Source organism: Sminthopsis crassicaudata, chromosome 4 (genome assembly GCF_048593235.1).
Source record: "Sminthopsis crassicaudata isolate SCR6 chromosome 4, ASM4859323v1, whole genome shotgun sequence".
NCBI classification, from domain to species: Eukaryota; Metazoa; Chordata; class Mammalia; order Dasyuromorphia; family Dasyuridae; genus Sminthopsis; species Sminthopsis crassicaudata.
The window spans coordinates 370,211,073-370,232,800 of record NC_133620.1 but is presented as its reverse complement, the minus strand read 5'-3'; the positions used below and the strand labels follow the sequence as shown (position 1 = coordinate 370,232,800).

General features: G+C 34.3%; 1 protein-coding gene across 1 annotated transcript in view; it reads right to left on the bottom strand.

Annotated features, from left to right (window-relative positions):
• The window catches only part of AATF (apoptosis antagonizing transcription factor), a 104,280-nt gene that overhangs the window by 75,364 nt on the left and 7,188 nt on the right, over positions 1-21,728 (bottom strand). The gene's annotated exons all lie outside the window — the stretch shown is intronic.

The following is a 21,728-nucleotide window of genomic DNA, read 5'->3' as shown; positions in this document are numbered from 1 at the left end:
AAGTACTGCAGAGGTCCCTAAAAGTGATGAATTCATAAATTTAAAAAATAAAAATTAATTACGAAGCACTGTCCTTGCATGTAAAAGTGGCCTGTTCATTTTTAACCAGTTTTATTAAATTAAAAGCTCACTGTAAACCTATCTTTCTATTTTCAAAACTATTTACTTAGCAATCAGTACCATACACCCTATGGATTTATAATAAACGATTCAAAATGCTTATTTACATGAATCCAAAGTTTTCAATTTGCTGTTCTCAAACCTAATCTTCACAAAAGAACTAAATAGAAACAAGTGGAGTTAAAAAGAAACAAAAACAGGATGGGGAAAAATGTATTTCTTTTTTAAAGGCAAAAATAATCCTAAAAATCTAGACTCTAAAATAAAATATATGCCAATTTATGAAAAATGAAAGGAAAAAGTGATCAAGGAACATAAAGGAAATGGAAAGGATAGAAACAATACTTATAAAATCAAGCCACTAGTGTTTATCAGTAGAAGAAAAGTTGAGAATCTCTCAACTAACTGGAAACTCCATAGTAGCACACAGTTCTTAGAGCATTTAGAATAACTAGGTGAAAAATAAAGGGAAGAAAAAACAAAAACAAAAACATTCCAGACCCAAAGGTGAAGGTGGTAAGGAAGAGAGGTAGGATTGATTGGAATGGCCAGAAAAAAATTTTCTCTTGAACTGACTTTGCCAATGTAGAGCCCTATAAAATCTTCCAATACCAGGAAAAATCTTCCAATACCATCTTCAGTTTAGTTTACCTCATACACAGACCAACATGCATTCAGAAGCTTTCCTGAATTTGTTAAGGACAAGAACTCATATCTGTCATCTTTCTAAGATGTCACTATCTACAATTTGGAAACAAGAATCAAATGGGGCAGAAGTCACAGGACAATCTGTACAGTATGAAGCTGCTTCCCCAAATACCACACCAAAATGTGATTTTTACATGTGGTAATCTGGGGATTTTGAAAGCCACCATAGCAAGGCCCTAACTTTTGAGGCCACTTTCAAATACTTCACAAGCCCCTTAATTTTGTTCAAACCAAATTTAAAAATTCAAAAAAAAAAAAAGACTCCCCACTGCAAATATATTAGATAGTATATCAATCCCACAAGAAAGCTGAGAGCTAGTATCAGTAAATCAAAGAATGCCTCTCTCATATGTTCTCATTTTATACACCCCTTCACCCAGTTAAAAAGTAGTCCTGGAGTATTTAAACTCCATTCAGGGATAGCACTGCTATGAATCAAAGTGTCAGGAGATCCACCAGAGATGAAATCTGTCATTCCACTCTTCAAACCCCCACCGAAGAAAAAAAGTTCATCAAAGCTTATGTTACTAGTGACCTAATAAAGTGAAGACATGTTAACATGTCCAATCTCCTTCCCTCCCAATTCTGGCCGTGGGTAAAAAACACTACTCACTGGCTTCAACTTTTCCAGATTTAGTAGAGACTTTTCCAGTGAGCAACACCAGTCAATGAAAGCCTGTGTACATACAGGCCCAGGAATATGCAATGACTTCAAGCTTCTTACTTTAAGACGGTGATGATCATTAGAAGTGACTGGGAAGAAAAAGCAACTAAAAGCTTTTTTTTCTGTCTTTCTTGATAAAAGAGAGTACCCATGTACCATCTTCATAACCCAGGACCAAATTTCCAGAGGATCTTCCCCTAACAGGAGAAAGATACACTAGATTTCTTTCACCTCAACAGTAATAGCCTCTGGGAAGCAACTTTGTTAAGAACATTCAGAGTACAATGTAGCAGAAAGAGAGCTGGCAGAAGACCAGCATTCTAATGCTGACTCCCACTAACTAGCTTAGCAACACCTTTGGCCAGTTAATTTAATCTCTTTGGGTCTTAGTTTCCTCATCTATAAAATGCAGATAACACAACCTGCCCTAGCTACCTCATAGAAATGAAATGAAGATCAAGTGAATGAATTAATAACATGTGAACATATTCTGAAAACTACAAAGTGCTGTAAAAAATATGTGAGGTGGACATTATCATGGAATTTATCTTTGTATAGGTGACACAATGTTAAATATCTGCTACTGATCTACAATTATTTAAAAACGACATCCTATGTACAAAATGCTATCACCTCCTAACTGTATTAGCTTTCTGATCCATCTAATAAGTTTTAGGACATTCAAATACCTCGTCTTTTTGTTATTGTTGAACACATTTTGTTTGAACACATTCACACACAGGATCATAAGAGTGCTGGTTCCCAGAAGATTAAGAAGGGAGATTGGGAAGGAAGAGGAGAAGAGAAGAAAAAAATGCATTTTTAAAAGCAAGAGGCTTACCTTATTTATTTTTTTAAAACATACACAAGCATTTAAAAATATAAATACATATGTGGATATAGCCACATAAAAACACATTTTCATTAAGTTAGATATATATGCTTAGTAGGATCTTCAAATTACAAGGCAATTTTTTTTCCTCCTTTAAAAGTAACTAGGAAACTAGAGCTAAACTATAGGTCAAAATGACACACAATATGTTGGCCTAAGAACAATACTTTTCATTCAAATCCACAAGCCTGCCACTTGCACTAGTCATCCCCAGCAATTAATCCCCCAAGAAAGACGTTTGATTAAATCTTTTCAAGCAAATCCTTTGCTTTGCTTTTGTTAGTTCACTTCTTGTCAACATCTATTAAAATATGCCTTTAATTCTCCCACAATCTTAAAAAACACCGATTCCACTGTCTTCAACTTTAATCAACTGTATGGCCGGCATTTTTCATTTCATAATAATGTGCTGCTTGGAATTCAAGAGGCAGGCTCAGCATCAATCATCTGGTAAGAATTTTTCCACTGCAATAAATATGCAAATGAGGAGAGCCAGTCAGTCGTATTTCAGGCCCGACTTGCTAGTGTTTTAAAAAAGACACAAATTTATTAATTGCCGGTGGCCAGAGGAATCCTATTACTTTGGGCATTGATTACAAAGCTGTGTGAGTGATTATTGTGCAACTCGCGGGCTACCCAGGCATGAGGAAAAATTATTAAAGCAAGGCAGAGATTATCAACTCAGAATAACAATAAGCCTTAACATTTAGGCCCTAACTTCTTCAACAAAGAATTACGTGAAGGCTCCACTGTATCATAATTCCGAATTCTGTCAGTATTACTGTTTGGGCTTGTTCTATATTCCCCAAGCAGCATGGCGTTAACCAGTATGAAAGAGTACTGCCGGTTACAAATTCCTTAACGTGGGCCATTTGGACAAGTTTTCATTATTCCCATAGTATGTTCAACTAGAAGGTTTTTATTTATTATGATAAATAAGTACACATGTGTGCACATACACAGAGACACACATGCTACAGTAAAAACTGTGGATTTAGCTGAACTACTCTGCTAAGTCTTTTGCAATGTTGTGATCCTTTGATTCTACAGTTCCAAAAGCACATACTGTTTAAATGAGGCCCAACATACACACCCAGGGTAATTTTTTAAAGTGAACATGGAGACCAAATTCTAAAAATATAAGGGCTACTCAGGAAGTTGACATGATCCTGTGAACCCCTAAAGGGCTCCACAATAGAAGGGAAAGCAGTCAATGCAAAGGTCCTGTGGAGGAAACAAGTTGGTTAATTCAAAAAGTAAAACAGTAAAAAATATTCAATCTAAGGTATTTTTAAATCATATAAGACTACTCCGGAGAAAGATTAATTTTAGTCTTCACAAAAACTATATGTAGAAAATGAAGAAGAAAGGAGAGAAATGGCTGGAGAAGTCAGAGAGAAAGCAGAAGAGATATATCATAAGACATGTTTGGAAGGGAACACTAACCAAAAATAAAAAAAAAGAAAGAAAGAAAAAGAAAATCCTCACCATTTAATATCATGGCCACTAAGTATCATGATAAATAGGGTGTATTTGAGCTCTATGGAAGGACATCCCACTCAAGCTGTAATTTCTGACCTGGCATGAATTTACAAGAAAGGAAAAAGAACTGTGGAAATTCTTAGCTTTCCCTGAATACCTCTCTCAAACACCTTGATAGAGTGTGTCAATAAATCCTTAACAAGCCCTATAGGACAGAGCAATCTAACTGATCAATGGACTTCCCCAAATCCTCCACTGTTACCTACAACTTGGCAGTACCTACACCTTCATTTCTCCTGGCAGTACTATTTCCTGAAAGAGGAAATACACTTTTTTTCCTTTAAGTGGACAAAGTAAATGTATCAAATATGAGGGTTGTGACATCCCAGTATACTTAAACTTTATAGCAAGGGGAGCTAATAAGGAAGGAAATTAAAAGGCATTTAAAATAAGGCTGTCTCTCCTTTATGAAATAATAGTTTTTTAAAAATCTTACTGTTTCATATTATAAGCCATAAACAAACAGGCTTTTAGGTAGTGAAATTCTCCTTAGGAAAAGAAAGAAAATGCCTTAAATTCCCACAGGTAACACATAATAAAAATTCAATTTTTCAGATAGACTAGAGAAATAATACATCACATAGTTAAAAATAAGGACATTTATTCATTCAGTCACAAAAATGCTGGAATCAAATTAAGCCAAATTGAAATTTCCCATATATTAAATGCACACTGCATTCACCTCATTTATGAAAGTTTAGGTGGGCATGGTGGTACACACCTATAATCCCTGTTACTGGAATAGTTAAAAGTTAATGGATTGTTTGAGCTCAGGATTATCTGAGCTGCAACAAGTCTAAAGTCTATAGTGTATGGGTATTGGCACTGTTTGGAACCAGAGTGATGAGCTCTTGGGCTGCTTTAGGAGAGTCAAACCTGCCTAAGTCAGAAATATAGTCAAAATTTCTATGCCAGTCAGCAACAGAACAGGCCAGTGAGTGGCTGCTGTACTTATGGCAAAATAGAAAAATATTCTCAAAAAAATAAAATCTATAGACTCTTAAAAATCTGTTCTAAAGCATTCTTGCTATATCTATCCCAAAGCTGCACACCAGCAAGAAATCTGAATGACTTAGAGGTACCTTCCCTTTTCATGGCACCCAAAATAAACCTATAGCCTTTTGAGTAGATTTCAAACATGCCATAATATATAAGATTCAAGAACTTTTCCTGAGATCCTTAAAGTCATTTTAATATGCTTGACACTTTGCAAATACAAAGACCATTATGATTTATCAGCTACTCCTTAAAAATGCTCTTGCAAAGAATATTACTGTCATCATGCTATCTCTATTTAATGGGTTAAACTAAGATTCTGAAAAATAAAATGAATATTGTGTATCAGGAAGAGTTCTATATAATAATTCATTCTGTTTTGCTCCAAGCTTCCTACCCTGGGAAATAATCTGATTAAATTTAAAATAAAAATTAAGTTAAATTTCAAAAATATTAAAAATAACAAAACCTGCGCTTTATATTTATGAAGGTACAAATGACAGGATATCCTTTCTTGACATGTACTTTTAAAGAGCTTAATTGATGTTTTACTTACAAAGTATTTTTGGAAAGGTAAAATAGGATTCAGACCAATACAAACATCTCAAAGATTGTATGATCATATATAAAACATAAATGTAAAATCTGAACATTTTTTTTTCTCTAAAGAAAAAAAAAAAATCCTTAAGAAGCACTCGAGGTTAAATGTGCAAACTATACAGGACATTTAAATCAACTTTGAATGCTAATCATTAGAAAGCCAATAAAACAAAGGAAACTCCAGTAAAAAAACAAACAAAAAAGTCATTCTAGTTCTATATACAGTTCTGATCACTGTACTGTAAAAATACTAAGAAAATAAAGTAGAACCAGTTAATAAGGATGAAAAGTATAACCCATGAAAAAAGACCAAAGGAGTTGAAATTGTTTAATTTGATTTTCTTACTTTTTAAATAGCATAGCTTTTAATAATCAGATTCATGTATATATCCTGAATTTATTGTGGTATGTGGTATAACATGGCAGTCTAAACCTAATTTCTTTCCTTTTTTCCCTGCAATTCTTGTCAAATACAGGAGTCCTTTTCTAGGTAATTTAAGTTTTCAAGCTTATTATTCACTGGATTAAATTCAATGACCTCTTATTCCTCCTTGTCTATTCCATTCAATCTATTTTTCAAAAAAAATTTTTAAGGAGTACCAAACATTTTTGTTGGTTAGTATTTTATTGAAAGTACTATTCTCCCTCTATTTCCACTTTTTTTTTCCTTCATTTTTTTCCCCTTGTTCCTTAAGATTTTTGTTCTTTCAAATAAATTATTTTGTCTGGCTCTCTAAAAAAGTTCTCCTTGATAATTTGCTTAGTATACCACTGAAACTGTAAATTAATTTTGGTATTTTGTTACTAGCATATTAATACAACTCAGCTATGAGCACTAACTAAATCTCTTTAGATAGCATTACTACCCTTTACTTCTTAAAAAAGCATTTGGTAACTGTGCTGATACAAATACTGAGTGCTTTGGTGAGTACCGGGTATGTTTTGTGTTTTGTGGTTATTTTTGTTGGGACTTCCCTTTATCATTCCCTTCTGAAATTGATTTTTTTAAACTTTATTTTGTATCCTGCTACTTCCCTGCTACTTCACTAAACCAGTTTCATTTAGCTTTTTGCTGATCCCTTAAGATTTTCTAGTAAACAGATATATTAACAACAATTAGGAATAGTTTTGTCTCTTCTTTGCCTCTTTCTATAAGAATTTCTTTCCTGATTTATTTCTATTCCTGACAATTCTGATCAATCACCAAAAAGGAAAACTAGCACCTCTATTTTAAAGTCTACTTTTATTTAGAAAACTCCTAGTATTTCTCCACTGTATAGTGTTATATACTGTTAACTTTTTGTATAAATACCTTTTAATTATATTTTTAAGTACTTACAATACCTATGTAAATGAATGTAGTAATACTTCATTAAAGGCTTTCCCCCCTTCTACTGATATTATCAGGAACCTTTTGTAACAGTGGTTAGGGTAGAATTCCTTTTTTTAATTAAAAATTTTTCATTTTTTTTTAACTTTCTTTTTTGAAACACATAGACTTAATATCTTCCCCCAATTCCAAATTCTCTCCCTCCCTCCATCACTCCATCTCCAAAGAGAAAGCAAGAAAAATAAAGGCTATTACAAACACACACACACACACACACACACACACACACACACACACACACAAGAAAACAAAAAATTCTTCAAACTATACTGACGCCCATCAATTCTCTGATGGAGGTGGACATTATTTTTTATCATAAATTCTTTGGAATTATGGTGGGTTATTGTGTTCTTTAATTCCTAAGGCTTTCAAAATTGATCATTTTTACAATGTTGCAGTTATTGTATAAAATGTTCTCCTGGTTCTGCTCTCTTCACTTTGTATCTATTCATAGAGGATTAGGGAATGAATTTTTAACAAAACAAAAATAAAGCTGATTAAAAATGATAAAATGGATAATTTAAATTTTATGAAAATGAAATGTTTTTGTACAAACAAAATTAAACAACCAGAATAAGTGATCAAATGGAAAATATTTGTATTAAATATTATTATTAATTTTACCAATAATTTCCAATTATGACATTCAAAAATATATAGGCAACTAATAGAAATATAAAAAACCAAAAGCCATAGGAATAGTTTTGAAAAGAAATGCAATACTAACAACTACATGAAAAAATGTTTAAAATCACCAATAAAACAAATGAAAATCATATTTTTTTTTGTTTTGTTATCGAGGCAATTGGGGTTAAGTGACTTGCCCAGGGTCACACAGTTAGGAAGTGTTAAGTGTCGGAGACCAGATTTGAATTTAGGTCTTCCTGATGTCAGGGTTGGTGCTCTATCCACTGTACCATCTAGCTTCCCCAAAACAAATGAAAATCAAAACAACTCAGAATCACTTCACACCTCTCAAATGAACAGAGATGACAAAAGATGGGAATGGTCAATGTTAGAGAAGCTAGAGAAAGAGGGCCAACTATAGCTCTGTTGCTATGAATTGGTCTATTCTGGAAAACAATTTGAAGTTACACTAAGAAAATGAATGGTATACCCATACCTTATTATCCCAAAATTCCACCTTCAGGTCTATATTTCAAGGAAATCAATGATTAAAAAGACTTAAATACATAAAAATATTCACAGAAGCATTTTATAGTAGCAAAGAACTAGAAACAAAGTAAATATTTGTTAACTGGGGAATGGACAAACAAGTTATAGTATGTGAATATTAAAAAATACTGCTATTATGAAAAGATGCTCCAAATCATTATTAATCAGAGAAATGCAAATTAAGACAACTCTGAGATACCACTACACACCTGTCAGATTGGCTAGAATGACAGGGAAAGATAATGCAGAATGTTGGAGGGGATGTGGGAAAAAGAGACACTGATACATTGTTGGTGGAACTGTGAATAATTCATCCAGCCATTCTGGAGAGCAATTTGGAACTATGCTCAAAAAGTTATCAAACTGTGCATACCCTTTGACCCAGCAGTGTTGCTACTGGGTTTGTCTCCCAAAGAGATACTAAAGAAGGGAAAGGGAGTGCATGTGCAAGAATGTTTGTGGCAGCCCTCTTCGTGGTAGCCAGAAACTAGAAACTGAGTGGATGCCCATCAATTGGAGAATGGCTGAATAAATTGTGGTATATGAATATTATGGAATATTAATGTTCTATAAGAAATGACCAACAGTATGATTTCAGAAAGGCCTGGAGAGACTTACATGAACTGATGCTGAGTGAAATGAGTAGGACCAGAAGATCGTTGTATACTTCAACAATATTATATGATGATCAATTCTGATGTTCGTGGCCCTCTTTAACTATGCAATGAACCAAATCAGTTCCAATAGAGCAGTAATGAACTGAACCAGCTACATCCAGCAAAAGAGGGGAGATGACTATGAACGACTATATAGAATTCCCAATCCCTCTAATTTTGTCTGCCTGTATTTTGGATTTCCTTCACAGGCTAATTGTACACTATTTCAAAGTCCGATTCTTTTTATACAGCAAAACAACTGTTTGGTCCTGTATACATATATTGTATTTAATTTATACTTTAACATACTGAACATGTATTGGTCAACCTGCCATCTGGGGGGGGGGGGGGAGGGGAAGGGTTGGAGCAAAAGGTTTGGCAATTGTCAATGTTGTAAAATTACCCATGCATATATCTGGTAAATAAAAACTATTATTAAAAATATATATATTGCTATGCTGTAAAAAATGACCAATACAAAGAACTAGAAGACCCAAACTGATGCAAAGTGAGATGACAAGCAGAACACAGAAAGTAAGGTATACAATGACTACAATGATGTATATGTATATGGAAAAGCAGCCAAGAAATCGAAACTGAATGCTATAAAATTATGACTAAACTTGGTCCTGAAGAAGAAAGAGGAGATTTCTTTTTCTTCTTTACAGAGTTTGGTCACTTGGGTGTGGAACACTACATACAGCATCAGACTATTTCAATGTGTTGGGTAGCTGCTTTTGCTGAACTTTTTTTATTTTTTTTTTAAACTACTTGTTATCCTTTGTCATAAGTGATGCCTCTTTGAGAAAGAGAAAGGGAGATACCTTGGAAATATAAAAACAATAGACAGAAATTAAAAACTACAATGCTCAAGTTTGGCTCCAAATAAGAAAGCACTTTTATTTTCCCTTCTTTGAAGAAGTGTGAAACACTATAGAAAATGATGAATTTTTTTGAGGTTTTAGTTGATTTTGCTGAACTTTTTTTCTACCTTTTTTTTTTTATTCTAAGTGATGGTTCTCAAGATTGAAGAGAAATTCCATTGGGAAATGTAGGTGATATGAAATCCAAAAATATCTATGTATTTAAAGAACTATAGTTTATTTAGGAGAAAACTAATATAGAGTAATAATTTCACATGTTTTTAGTAACAGAATAGTTTTCATGAAAGCAAACCAAGTTATCCATATCAACAAAAACTCAAAAAAGGAAAGAAATGAAAATGAAAATGGGAAATGTCAGTCAGATTGTACAGAGACAGAAGATTGGAATGAATTACTCAAAGAAAGTCATAAACCCTTTATTCCTAAAGATATGAAAAAAAAATCAACAATAACAACAAAACAAAAACCTATTCCTAATGATTAAAGCATTTGACTATTTTCAGACAATCACTCAAGGTCATTTCCAATTTATTGAGACCACAAATATGTTTCAAAGAAATAGTATTAAAATCTACCATAATTATGTCACACTGTATCTAAATTTCTGCCCTTTTATCCCTCCCCATTCTTACATTCCTTCATCATCATTCTTCTTCAAAGAATCTCAACTAAAAAATTACAATTTAATTTAGAAACTATTTTTTGAGCACTTATTATATAAATATTGTGGCATGGAGAGAACCAGACTCCAAACAAGAAGACCTAGGTTTCAGAAGTGCCAACTCTCAACTGTGACTGTAGGCAAGTCACAGAACCTCTCATTGATCTAGACAACTCTTAAAGGCTTTTAAGTTGTGGAGAAGGTGCCAATCCCAAAGAGCAATTTCTACATCCAGAGAGTTGCATATGACAATGAAATCACAACTCCAGTCTCTATCACTCTATTGTAAGCCAATTACAAAGTAAAGAGATTTAACAATTCCTATACTTCCCTTGCCTATCTACAATGTTTTCTGAGTGGGCTCTTCTGATTAATTCTCCTTAATTCCCAGAGAATACCAGAAGTTATCTACATCCTTATTTGAATGAGTATAGCATGTACAAAATGTAGGTCACAACTTAAAAGTTATTGAACAGCTTCTCTAACTAGTACAAATGAAGGAGGGAAGAGGTGTGGTCAGATTTCTTGTTTTGTCTCCATATAAATTGCCAACATGACCCCCAAAGACAGCATCTGGTAAATCTGAGTCCATATTCCAAAGAGAGCACTCCAATGCTCATCTAGGTCATAAAATAATCCCCAAGGAAGTTAAGCTAAGGTCAAGTGCAGTTCAAGTACAACAAATACACCTTTGGAGGACTGGACAACACACACACACACACACACACACACATTATGCAATAAATGTTTCCTGTCATGCAAGGTTCCTCTAAAACTCAACAGCAACACAATACCAAACATATGCTTTCTTTTACTTTCCTCTCCTAAATTCATAATCGCCACCATTCTGGTTTTAAAATTAATGGAAGTGATATATGAGCCAATTAAACTAGGTCCCACACCATCTTTGTAAGGATCAGGAAAAAAAATTACTTTTCTTCCGTGTCCTACCAAAAATACTTTATAGGCAACTAAAAACTTTTAGGTTGAGCTCTACAGATAAAACACACATAATTAGAGGGCTACACTTTATAGATTGATACAGTTTGTCTGCCAAATACTAGGCGTTATCAAATGTCCTGCTTCCCACTGAGTGGCCTGATCTCAAGCTTTGATCCATTGTGGATGATCTCCCATATATTACCACCAGCCCATCAGATAGACATTTCAGACAGAAATAGTAGTACAATCCAAACAAACATGCTAGAGTGATATTCCTCAAAAGCAATCACTTAAATAGTGAATGACATATGTCAATATCTTGAAATGTCACTTATTGCTAGTAATCAGGTGCCTTTTGGCTCTTCGATCATAGGAGAATAAATTCAGAGAGATTGGTGGGGCCATGATTTAACAAAGTTGTCTTTCATATGTTATTAATATTAATACTAAGAGAAAAAATCTTTGCAAATTCAATGATGAGAACAATTAATGTGACTTGCACATTTGGCTAAGTTGGAAGAAACAATACAAGTTAAAAACATACCACTTCTATGAACTTTTCTCCAGAGATTCCCCCCTCCCTTTCCCCTTAAACAAATAATTCATCTTCTACAGTTCCATTGTGATTCTCTCACTTGGATCATTTTGTTCCTTTTTTGAAACTGTAAATCCCTGAGGAGTTTCAATGAGTTGAGAAAGAATTGTTATTCACCAAGAAAAAAAAGGCAGGATTAACAGCCATGGCCCCTCCAACTGGGAAACTTGCATCTTGTACTTTTACCATGTAAATAATGCACAGATCCTGCGGGAACATGCCAAACACCAGGATTCTTAATTAATGGAGCTCTTTAATGTGCAAATCAGGAACAAATTGCAAGTTCTGACTTGCATTGATTATGAAAACATTAATTGAATGAGCAAGACCCTAAGAAATGGCTGATTCTCAGGTTGTGGAAAAAGCAGCAAGATAATGGTCTTAGAATACAAAGCTCTTTTCCAATCAGACTTCTGACCAATATCTACAAGGAGAACCTAAACTTGAGTGTTTGTTAATATAAATGTAGCTAAAATTCAACACATACACACCTCTAACACACACACCCCACAATGTAAACACTGATTTTTAAAAGCATCAATCTACTTCCTTAAATCCTAAAGCTTCTCCACTAAGTAAAGAATAAAACGTTCCCAACTCTAAAGCTCAGAAAGTCCTGTCTTCAAGTGCTTTCTGAAGAAAAAAATGCTCATGTGCAAATCCATTTCACATATGCATGTGTGCAACTATACACACACACACATATACAAACAAAGGTACAAACAAAGCGATGCTGTCTCTTTAAAAAGAAATTCATCCTATATAAATTATAGCCATAAACTTTTCCTGCAGTGCAGCCTAATTAATTCTTGTTCTATACACAAAGGGAAATGCTGGGTGACAAATGGGTGTGAAGCCAGAAAGCTGCCAGGTCTGCAAAACATTTTCTACTTCAATTTATAAGCAATTTTGCAGTAAATCATCAACCAGAACCTGGAATCTCAGGAATCTCTGAGTGTCCAAACCACATTATATCACTTATCAAAAAGAGAGGGAAAAGGAGTTTAAAGACATCTCATTTTTCAGTACTAACCCACATCAAAATCCGGAAGCTGTATGTAATCTATTATCCTCTACTGGGGAAGGTTTTAGAGCTAAAGAGATATATTTTTTTTAGCAGAAATGCCACTGTGGGTTAATATAGCCCATTCCTTTATTCCTAGACATACTGTATCATTTGTCCATTACTGCAAGAGAGAGATCTTCAAAAGTTATCCAGGAATCTACCCTCCCTAAAATGTTTCTGTTAAAGAAAAGGGTACAGAAGTGAGAGGAACATTGTAGGAAAACTTGTGGGGGGTACATTAAGGAAATAAAGTAAATTAAGAAGGAAATGGGATTTGGTACAAAATGGGAAGAAGAAAAGTCTGCTAGAGGAATTTCAGATCATAAAGTATTAATTCATTCCCTCGTTAAAGCATGAGCTTCATTATATTTGTGTCCCTAGATCTAGCACAGTGCCTGGCACATAGTAAGCACTTTATAAATACTTGTGGATTGATTTCTACAAGAGCCCTCAAAAATAAAAAGAAACTAATCACCATACCAAGAAAAAAAACTAAGTTTATTGAATCTATAGGGAGAAACACTATCCTGGCCAACCAAGTATAGTACTGAATACCACAAGAATAGCCTTTTCCATATAGCTAAAGCTTTCCAACAGTTAACAAAGAGCTAAGAAGTCACTAGGAAGTATGTGACAAATAGCAAGCCCTCCCCCCACCCCCCTAAAAAAAAGTAAGTATGAGGAAGCAGCTAGGGAATACCATGGAGCCAAATTAAAACCTAATCCAAAACACTTACTAGCTGGTATCACCCTGGGCAAGTCACTTCACCACTGAGTTTTCTCAGGATATATGATAGCACCTACACTTCCAGAGTGATTGTGAGGATCATCAAATGAGATCCTATTTGTAAAGCACTTTATAAAACTTAGATTACACAGCTATTAATTACTATTAGCTACCTACTAGAGTTTAGCTAACTTCTTATGAGAATTGATATCAAGTTGATATGGCAATTGTGTTAGATCAGGAGTTGGTTTGTCTTTTGGCTTCCTTTGATATTCACCTTTTAAAAATGCCTTTATAAATATGATTCTGAGAAGAGTTCCAAAAGCTTCACCAAAGGGGGCAAAAGGGGTTCAAAACACATAAAGGTTTAGAATATCTGATGGTAACATGGTTTTAGATAGTAACAGGCTTTCTTTTCATTGGACTTGGAGTTCATCAATAGAGCCAAGCTTCTTGGACAAAGGTCAGTGTCCTGCATTTTGTCATTTAGTCATGTCCAAGGGGACCAACTTCGTGTGGGGTTTTCTTGGCAAAGATACCAGAGTAGTTTGCCACTTCCTTTTCTAGTTTTAACTCAAGCAGGATTAAATGACTTTCCCAGGGTAATGTGACTAGTAAAGGTCATATCTGAACTCTGGTTTTACATCAGGTCCAGTGCTCTATCCACTGAACCACCCAGCAGTTTCCCATAATTATCTGATGGCAGATACCTGTGGCATACCTTCACCGTACATAGCCTGGATCTTCATAGTGTTATTGAGGACAAGAAATGAACACCTCTGTTAAGCTGCTAAGTTCTCTCTGAGGGCTCTCTTTCTGGAAGATGAACTTAAATAGTACCCCTAAATTTAAAGAAATTAAAGTCATTCTTTCCAATATATAGCCCACCATCCATTCCTTAGGGTTGGGAACTGGGGGAAGAAAAGACATATACTTTCCCAAAATAAGGCCCAGGTGAATGAAAACTAGGTGCTAAGAAAAGATTAAAGGAATAAAAGTTGTTTTTTTTTAGACTGGCAAGTTGACGCAATATTGGCATGAATGGACTGGAAGATGAGATAGCTTTCCTTGAATGAAATGACTGAATAAGGAAAGAAGAGTACATAAAAAGAAATTTGTTATTAACAGTGAAATTTATTTTCAAATTCTTTTTCAACTAAAAAAAATTCCACTTCTCCTATATTTATGTTACATTATATTCTATGTTCTTGGATATATTTTGCTTATGGGAAATATCAAAATGTCAACCATTGTTTCTATTAAAGGTCTTTAATGATATTGCATTTTAGACCTGTAATGAAACATGGTGCTCACTGCAGTTTGTAATGCATATCATTAAATACGTTAATAACATGCATTTCACTAAAAGGTCATCTTATTATGGCTAGAGTTTGACTTTTTTTAATCACTTCGTTTAAAGCTGTAGAGCTAATTTTGAAAAAAGACAAGAGAGATGTACCTGTTACAGAAATGTCATCTCTCTCTTCCAAGTCTCCTATCCCTTTAGGTCACATATGCTAGGGTTTCCTCCAGTAACTTTTCCCAAAAGAAAATAATCCATTCATTTGTAACTCTGCACTATCTGTAAATAAATATGAAATTCTTTCATCAATGCAAAACTAGACTTGTGATCTATGTACATAAAGGATGTTACTATATATGGAGAGAAAATAAAGACAGGACTCTTTCCCCAATTAAAATTTATTCATTATTTCTCTATCAATTTAGTTACTAAACTGAGGCTTATCAGAAGGTCTCCTTCAAATTGTTTTAGAAGGGTTTGGCCCATGACTTCAAAATCATAGCTTAAACTGTAGAAAGCAGGTTCAGGTTGAGACGGAGATAACTAGCCATTCTCTTACTTAGTATCTCAGAGACCTGCCTACAATACAGAAAGACTAAGTGACATCTAAGGTTATCACAGCAGTAGATATCAGAGAGAAAACTTGAATCTGTGTCACCCCAATTCTATCCATTCATTATGCAAAGTTGTGTTTCTTAGTAATTATAATGACCAACAAATCTTTCCTTTTACTAGCTTTCTAGATATATAAAAGAACAAACATACCAAGAATATTAAGAAAAGAATAAACTGAAAGGAGCACAGTGGCAGAGTGGAGGGAAACAAGTTCTTCTAACAAGATGTTAGGCAAGCCATTTAACTTATCTGGGCCTCAATTTCCGCACTATAAAATGATAGTGTTATACTAGATGATCGGGGGGGGGGGGGGGAGAAGAAGGGGGAAACACCACCTATTTAAATATTCGTCTACTCTACATCGTCTACATCTATTCCCAACCTGGTGCAATCCATGGTAATATCTACTCCTAAACTAAATAATGTGCCCTTGGCACACAATGGGTACTCAATAAATGCTTGCTAAATCAAACTGGTCCAATAAAATTCATTCTAATACTGAATCCAATCCTAATGCTAAAATGAAGATACAGTTAATGAGTACATAAAAGTAATTCATCAAAAAAGGTAAAGCCATCAAAAAATTCTACCTGCAAATAAAACTACAAATTATGAAATTTCATAGCATCAAATTTAAAACAATTTAAAATGAAATAACACCTTTACAGAGTTATACATACAATAAAACTGAGGTTCATAGAGGTTTAATTATTAGCCTAAGATTTTTTTTTATGAATTTTATAATTATAACATTTTTTTTTGACAGTACATATACATATTGGCCTAAGATTGCAGCTAGAAAATGGTAAAACCTAAATGTGAATCCAGGTCTCCACATTCTAAATCCAGTAATTCAAACTTCATGCTTGTTTATTCAGCCAGTCCACAAACATGTAAAATAGGATTTACAAAGCATTTTTAGATTTGCAAAGTGCTTTAAAAATATGGTATCATTGTGCATAATCTTTAACTCAGTAGTGTTTCTATTGGACCTACATTCCAAAGAGATCTTAAAGGAAGGAAAGAGACCCACATGTGCAAAAAAATGTTTGTGGCAGCCCTCTTTGTAATGGCATGAAACTGGAAACTGAGTGGATGTCCATCAGTTGGAGAATGGCTGAATAAATTATGGTATATGAATGTTAGAGAATATTATTGTTCTGTAAGAAATGATCAGCAGGATGATTTTAGAAAGACCTGGAGAGACTTACACCAGACAGTGGATTTGTAGGAACTGAATGTAGATCATAACATAACATTCTCACTCTTTTTTGTTGTTGTTGTTTGTTTGCATTTTGTTTTCTTACTCATTTACTTTCTTTTTTTTTTTTTGATCTGATTTTTTTTTTGTGCAGCAAGAGAACTGTATAAACATGTTTATACATATTAGATTTAACATATATTTGAACATGTTTAACATAAACTAGATTGCTTGACATCTAAGGGAAGGAGTGGGGGGAATGAGGGTGAAATCTGAAACACAAGGCTATGCAAGGGCCATCCATGCATAAAAAGCTTTATTTCAAAAAATATATATGGTACCACTCTTTCTTCACAATAACTTTCTACTGTGAAAGTAAAAAAAAAAAAAAATTGGATATGCAAAGATGAATTTCAGAGAGAAGCTGAGGATGACTCTTCATTTATGAGACTAAGTAAGGAGAATGAGGGTGTCCTCAAAAGCATCGGAAAAGTTAGGAAGAGTCCAAAGTATAAGATGAAAAAAAAAAAAAATCATGAGCTCTATTTTGGACATGTTGAGTTTGAGACAGTGGTGCATGGGACTAGAGTTCATTACTCAAAAATGGTAGGGAAAATGCCATGGAGGAAAAGGTCAATTTTCTTTGCCAAACATCTGATTGTCTAAGTTACATTTCACAAAATCTGTTGAACAGATATACTAATTGATGCTGCAAATTTTTACATGCTTGGTATACCAGAGAGAAAATGATAAATATTAGCTTGCATTGACCATTTTCCCTAAAGGATAAAAAAAGATAAAATGCTCTACTTCTATAATGTTTGAAGACCCACTGAAGGTTAAGTCTTTCCCCATAAAAACAAACATATTTTAACTACATAAACTAATGAAAAATATGAATAATTTAAAAATGGGGGAGTCTCTGAAAGCATAAAAGATGGCACACATCCCCAAATCAATCTTTATGTTTGATTCCATAACCATAAATGACATCCAACAGGAAAAAGGAAAATTCAGGAAAAGTGAACTGTAGTAAAACTTTAATTATCTAGTATCAAGAAGTTTAGAAAGATGATGAACCCAGGAAAAATGTTGATTACACAGCACCACTAAGAAAACCAAGCATAAAATAATATGCACCTGTAGTTACAAAGCACAATCTCACTTTATGGTCAAGCAGAAATAGTTTAATGTTAAAAGATGATATACCCCAATGTAGGGGCACAATAAGTAAAAATGTCACACTCTAGTTGTGTCACACACATGACACAAAACTAATGCAAAAGGAAGAAATAATTGAATGAAGCCAATATGGAAGTCTGAATGTTACTAAGAGGTTCAAATTCTGATAATGAGAGTTAAGATAATGATTTTAAACAGGATAAAAAAGCAAGCTAGAAGTAAGTCATTTCTGCTTTTGAGTCAATAATTTTTCAGAAAAGGTACCCTAGTAGTCAGTCCAAATGACTACACTTCATACTTACTCTTTTAAGACGTTTAAGTTGATATAAGGGACTTTTCCAACAAAATAAGGCTCAAGGTTTGTATTAGGGTCAGAAGAAATTGAGCCCAGTGTATTTCTTGTTATTATACATATATAGTGACTAATTTTGGACACCCGGAAGAGGACTAAGTTACATTCAGTAGAAAGTAACTTTTCCTGAGAGCAAAGACTCTTCATTTTTGCCTAATCCAGTGTCTAGCACATTGTATATACTGTTTGTTGAACTGAATCTATACACTTCCTAAGGCAGCAAAGTGTGTAATATTATAAGAGTTGAAACATTTGTTAAATATATAAAGATTAACCTTCAACTGTCTAGAAAATCCAGCTGTCTGGAACTTTTCACCCTCTTCCACCGACAGATAAATAAAATGCTCTTTTTCAAAGACCTACGATGAAGTATTATCATAACAAAAATGATCTAAAGGCTCATCCAGCTCTAATATTATATAACTTTAGTATCAGATTATAGAATTACAGGATCATAGCAGGAAAAGATATTAGAAGCAATCTAGTCCAACTAGAAACTGCAATAGAAAAGAGCAAAGAAACACAAGTAAAATGAGTTAACAGCATTCTAAAATAGTCAAAATAAAATAGTAGATGAAATATAATTCACTTACACTATAAGACACTGTTCAGGTCATTATTCAAATATTAATTTTAAAACAGCTATGAAAAAATTGAAGTGCAAAATGAACAACAACAACAACAACAAAAAAGGACACATTAAAATTATTTAATCTAAAATGTCCCATTGTTACCCTGGTCTACAAGACATCTCTAGTATTTTTATGTGTGAAAATTTTACTAAATATTGCAACTATATATTCTTTCAGGCTCTTTTCCAAAAACACACCAAGAATCAAGGTACAAGACAGAATGAAAAATTCCAAAAAGGCTCCCAATCTTCAAAACATTTGAAAACCACTAATAAAATGATTAGCAGAAAGAGTGAGGTAAAGTAATAACTCCCTTCTTGCTATCTGAGGAGCTAGTGGAAGGATGACACTAACCTACTGTTTTCTATTTTCACATAGGAAACAGATTTCAATTACAGTAACAGACACAACATAAAGATTAGTCTCTAGAAAATAATTCCTGATTAAACTAAGTATTTTCCAAGAAAGTTCACAGAATCGCCTTCCTTCAAAGTCTTTAAAAATGATGCTGTAAAAGCTTTTGATTCAATGCCTTAAATTATTTTTTTAATTTATTTTTTTATTAATTTTATAATTATAAAATTTTTTGACAGTACATATGCATAGGTATTTTTTTTTTTTTTACATTATCCCTTGTACTCCCTTCTGTTCCGAATTTTTCCCCTCCTTCCCTCCACCCCCTCCCCTAGATGACTGGCATTCCCATACATATTAAATATCTTATAGTATATCCTAGGTACAATATATATGTGCAGAACCAAATTTTGTTGTGGTTGTTGTTGCAAAGGAAGTACTGTATTCAAAAGGTAAAAATAATCTGGGAAGAAAAACAAACAAACAAAAAAATGCTCACAGTTTGCACTCATTTCCCAGTGTTCCTTTTCTGGGTGTAGCTGATTCTGTTCCATCTCAATGCCTTAAATTATTAACTTGTGCTAGTCAATTGCTGGCTCCAAGAATATGAAAGAAGAACAAAAGCATGCTCTACAAATAAGGCCCTTTGTAAGGTTCCCTGAGATCAAGACAATTCCGTATATACCTAAGCCCTAAACTTAAATGGTTCACTGTCTAAAATAGGAGGAAAAGAAGCAGTTTACTTGAAAAGTGAGATGAAATAATGTAATTCTTTATAAAGTTGGAAAGCCTAGTGAGTGGGGCTGCATCCCTCTAACTACTAGTCTATAGAGAAGAATAAACATTTCTTTGGGGAGCTGTAGCCCCTAACTAAGAGGGCAAGTAATAAAATTATGCTTGCTGAGAAAATCACATTATCTCTGAATCTGATAGCTTGGAAATCTGAGAATAACAAATAGACGTTTGCCTTTAGTGAGTCAAGTGTAATTCTGCCTTAAGGTAGGTAATCAACTAGATTAAATGACCTCCTGAGGTCCTTTTTCAGGTGTAAGACTCCAGAATTCTACCAAAATTTCTCTCTACACTTTACAGTATAGCCATACTGCCCTACATGACACTTCATCTTTAAGTACTTTCCAACTGGCTTTCCCCCAGGCTTTGAATGTTCTTCCTCCCTTCTAGTCCCCAATTCTCAGAGTTTCTGACTTTTAAGACTCAGCTTGACCATCACCTTCTATGGGGAGCCTAGTTTGGTACCCCAGCTTATATCATCCCTAAACCAGGTTATTTTTTAAACCTACTCTGTATGTAACAAACATAGTGTGGGGCTGGAGAAAGAGCAGAAATCTCAGGGTCACAGGAGTATGAATTCTGCTAGCACTACTGCTTCCTACCTGTGCCTTAAGCACACCTACCACATCAGTTTCCTCTCGTCTTGGACAAGATAACTTCTAAGGAGACTTGACTTGTTATTGCCACCAGTAGATCACAAGCTCCTCGACAGTGGGGACAGGTTCATTTTTGTCTTTGTATCCCAACCAATAAGTACAGTGCATAAACACGCAGCAAGTGCTTTTAACAATGTTTGTCATTGACCAAAATAAACAGGCACCATGTTCGCCAGAGGATTTGGTACTCCCAAGCAATATTCGCATTTCCTACCTTAGGTTCTCTGTACTAGAATACTACCATGTACTGGAAATATGCATAGTACAACTCTAGCTCAGCCAGTCTTCCAGGACTGGAAATCTTCTATGCGCTTTTATACCTTCCCTTAAAAACTACACAACTAGGACGTGGATCTCTCCAACAATGCGATGAACCAAATCAGTTCCAATTGAGCAGTAATGAATTGAATCAGCCACACCCAGCAAAAGAACTCGGAAGATGACTATGAACTACTACATAGAATTCCCAATCCTTCTATTTTTGTCCTCCTGCATTTATTTCCTTCACAGGCTAATTGTACACTATTTCAAAGTTCAATTCTTTTTATTCAGCAAAATAGCTGTATGGACATGTAATTTATACTTTAACATATTTTAACATGTATTGGTCTACTTGCCATCTGCGGGGAGAGGGTGGGAAGAAAGAGGGGAAAAGTTGGAACAAAAGGTTTTGCAACTGTCAATGCTGAAAAATTAGCCATGCATATATCTTGTAAATAAAAAGCCATTAAAGGGGCAGCTAGGTGGCACAGTGGATAGAGCACCAGCCTTGAATTCAGGAGGACCGGAGTTCAAATCTGGTCTCAGACACTTAATACTTCCTAGCTGTGTGACCCTGGGCAAGTCACTTAGCCCCAGCCTCAGGGGGAAAAAAAAAGCCATTAAAAAAAACAACTACACATCTAGAAGAGAAAAGAACAATTTGAGAAATGTCATCTTATGATGTGCTTTGATCCTTAAACTGAGGTAAGCACTCTTACTAAACAAGGTAAGTAAGCCACCTAGTAAGTTAACCTTATTCT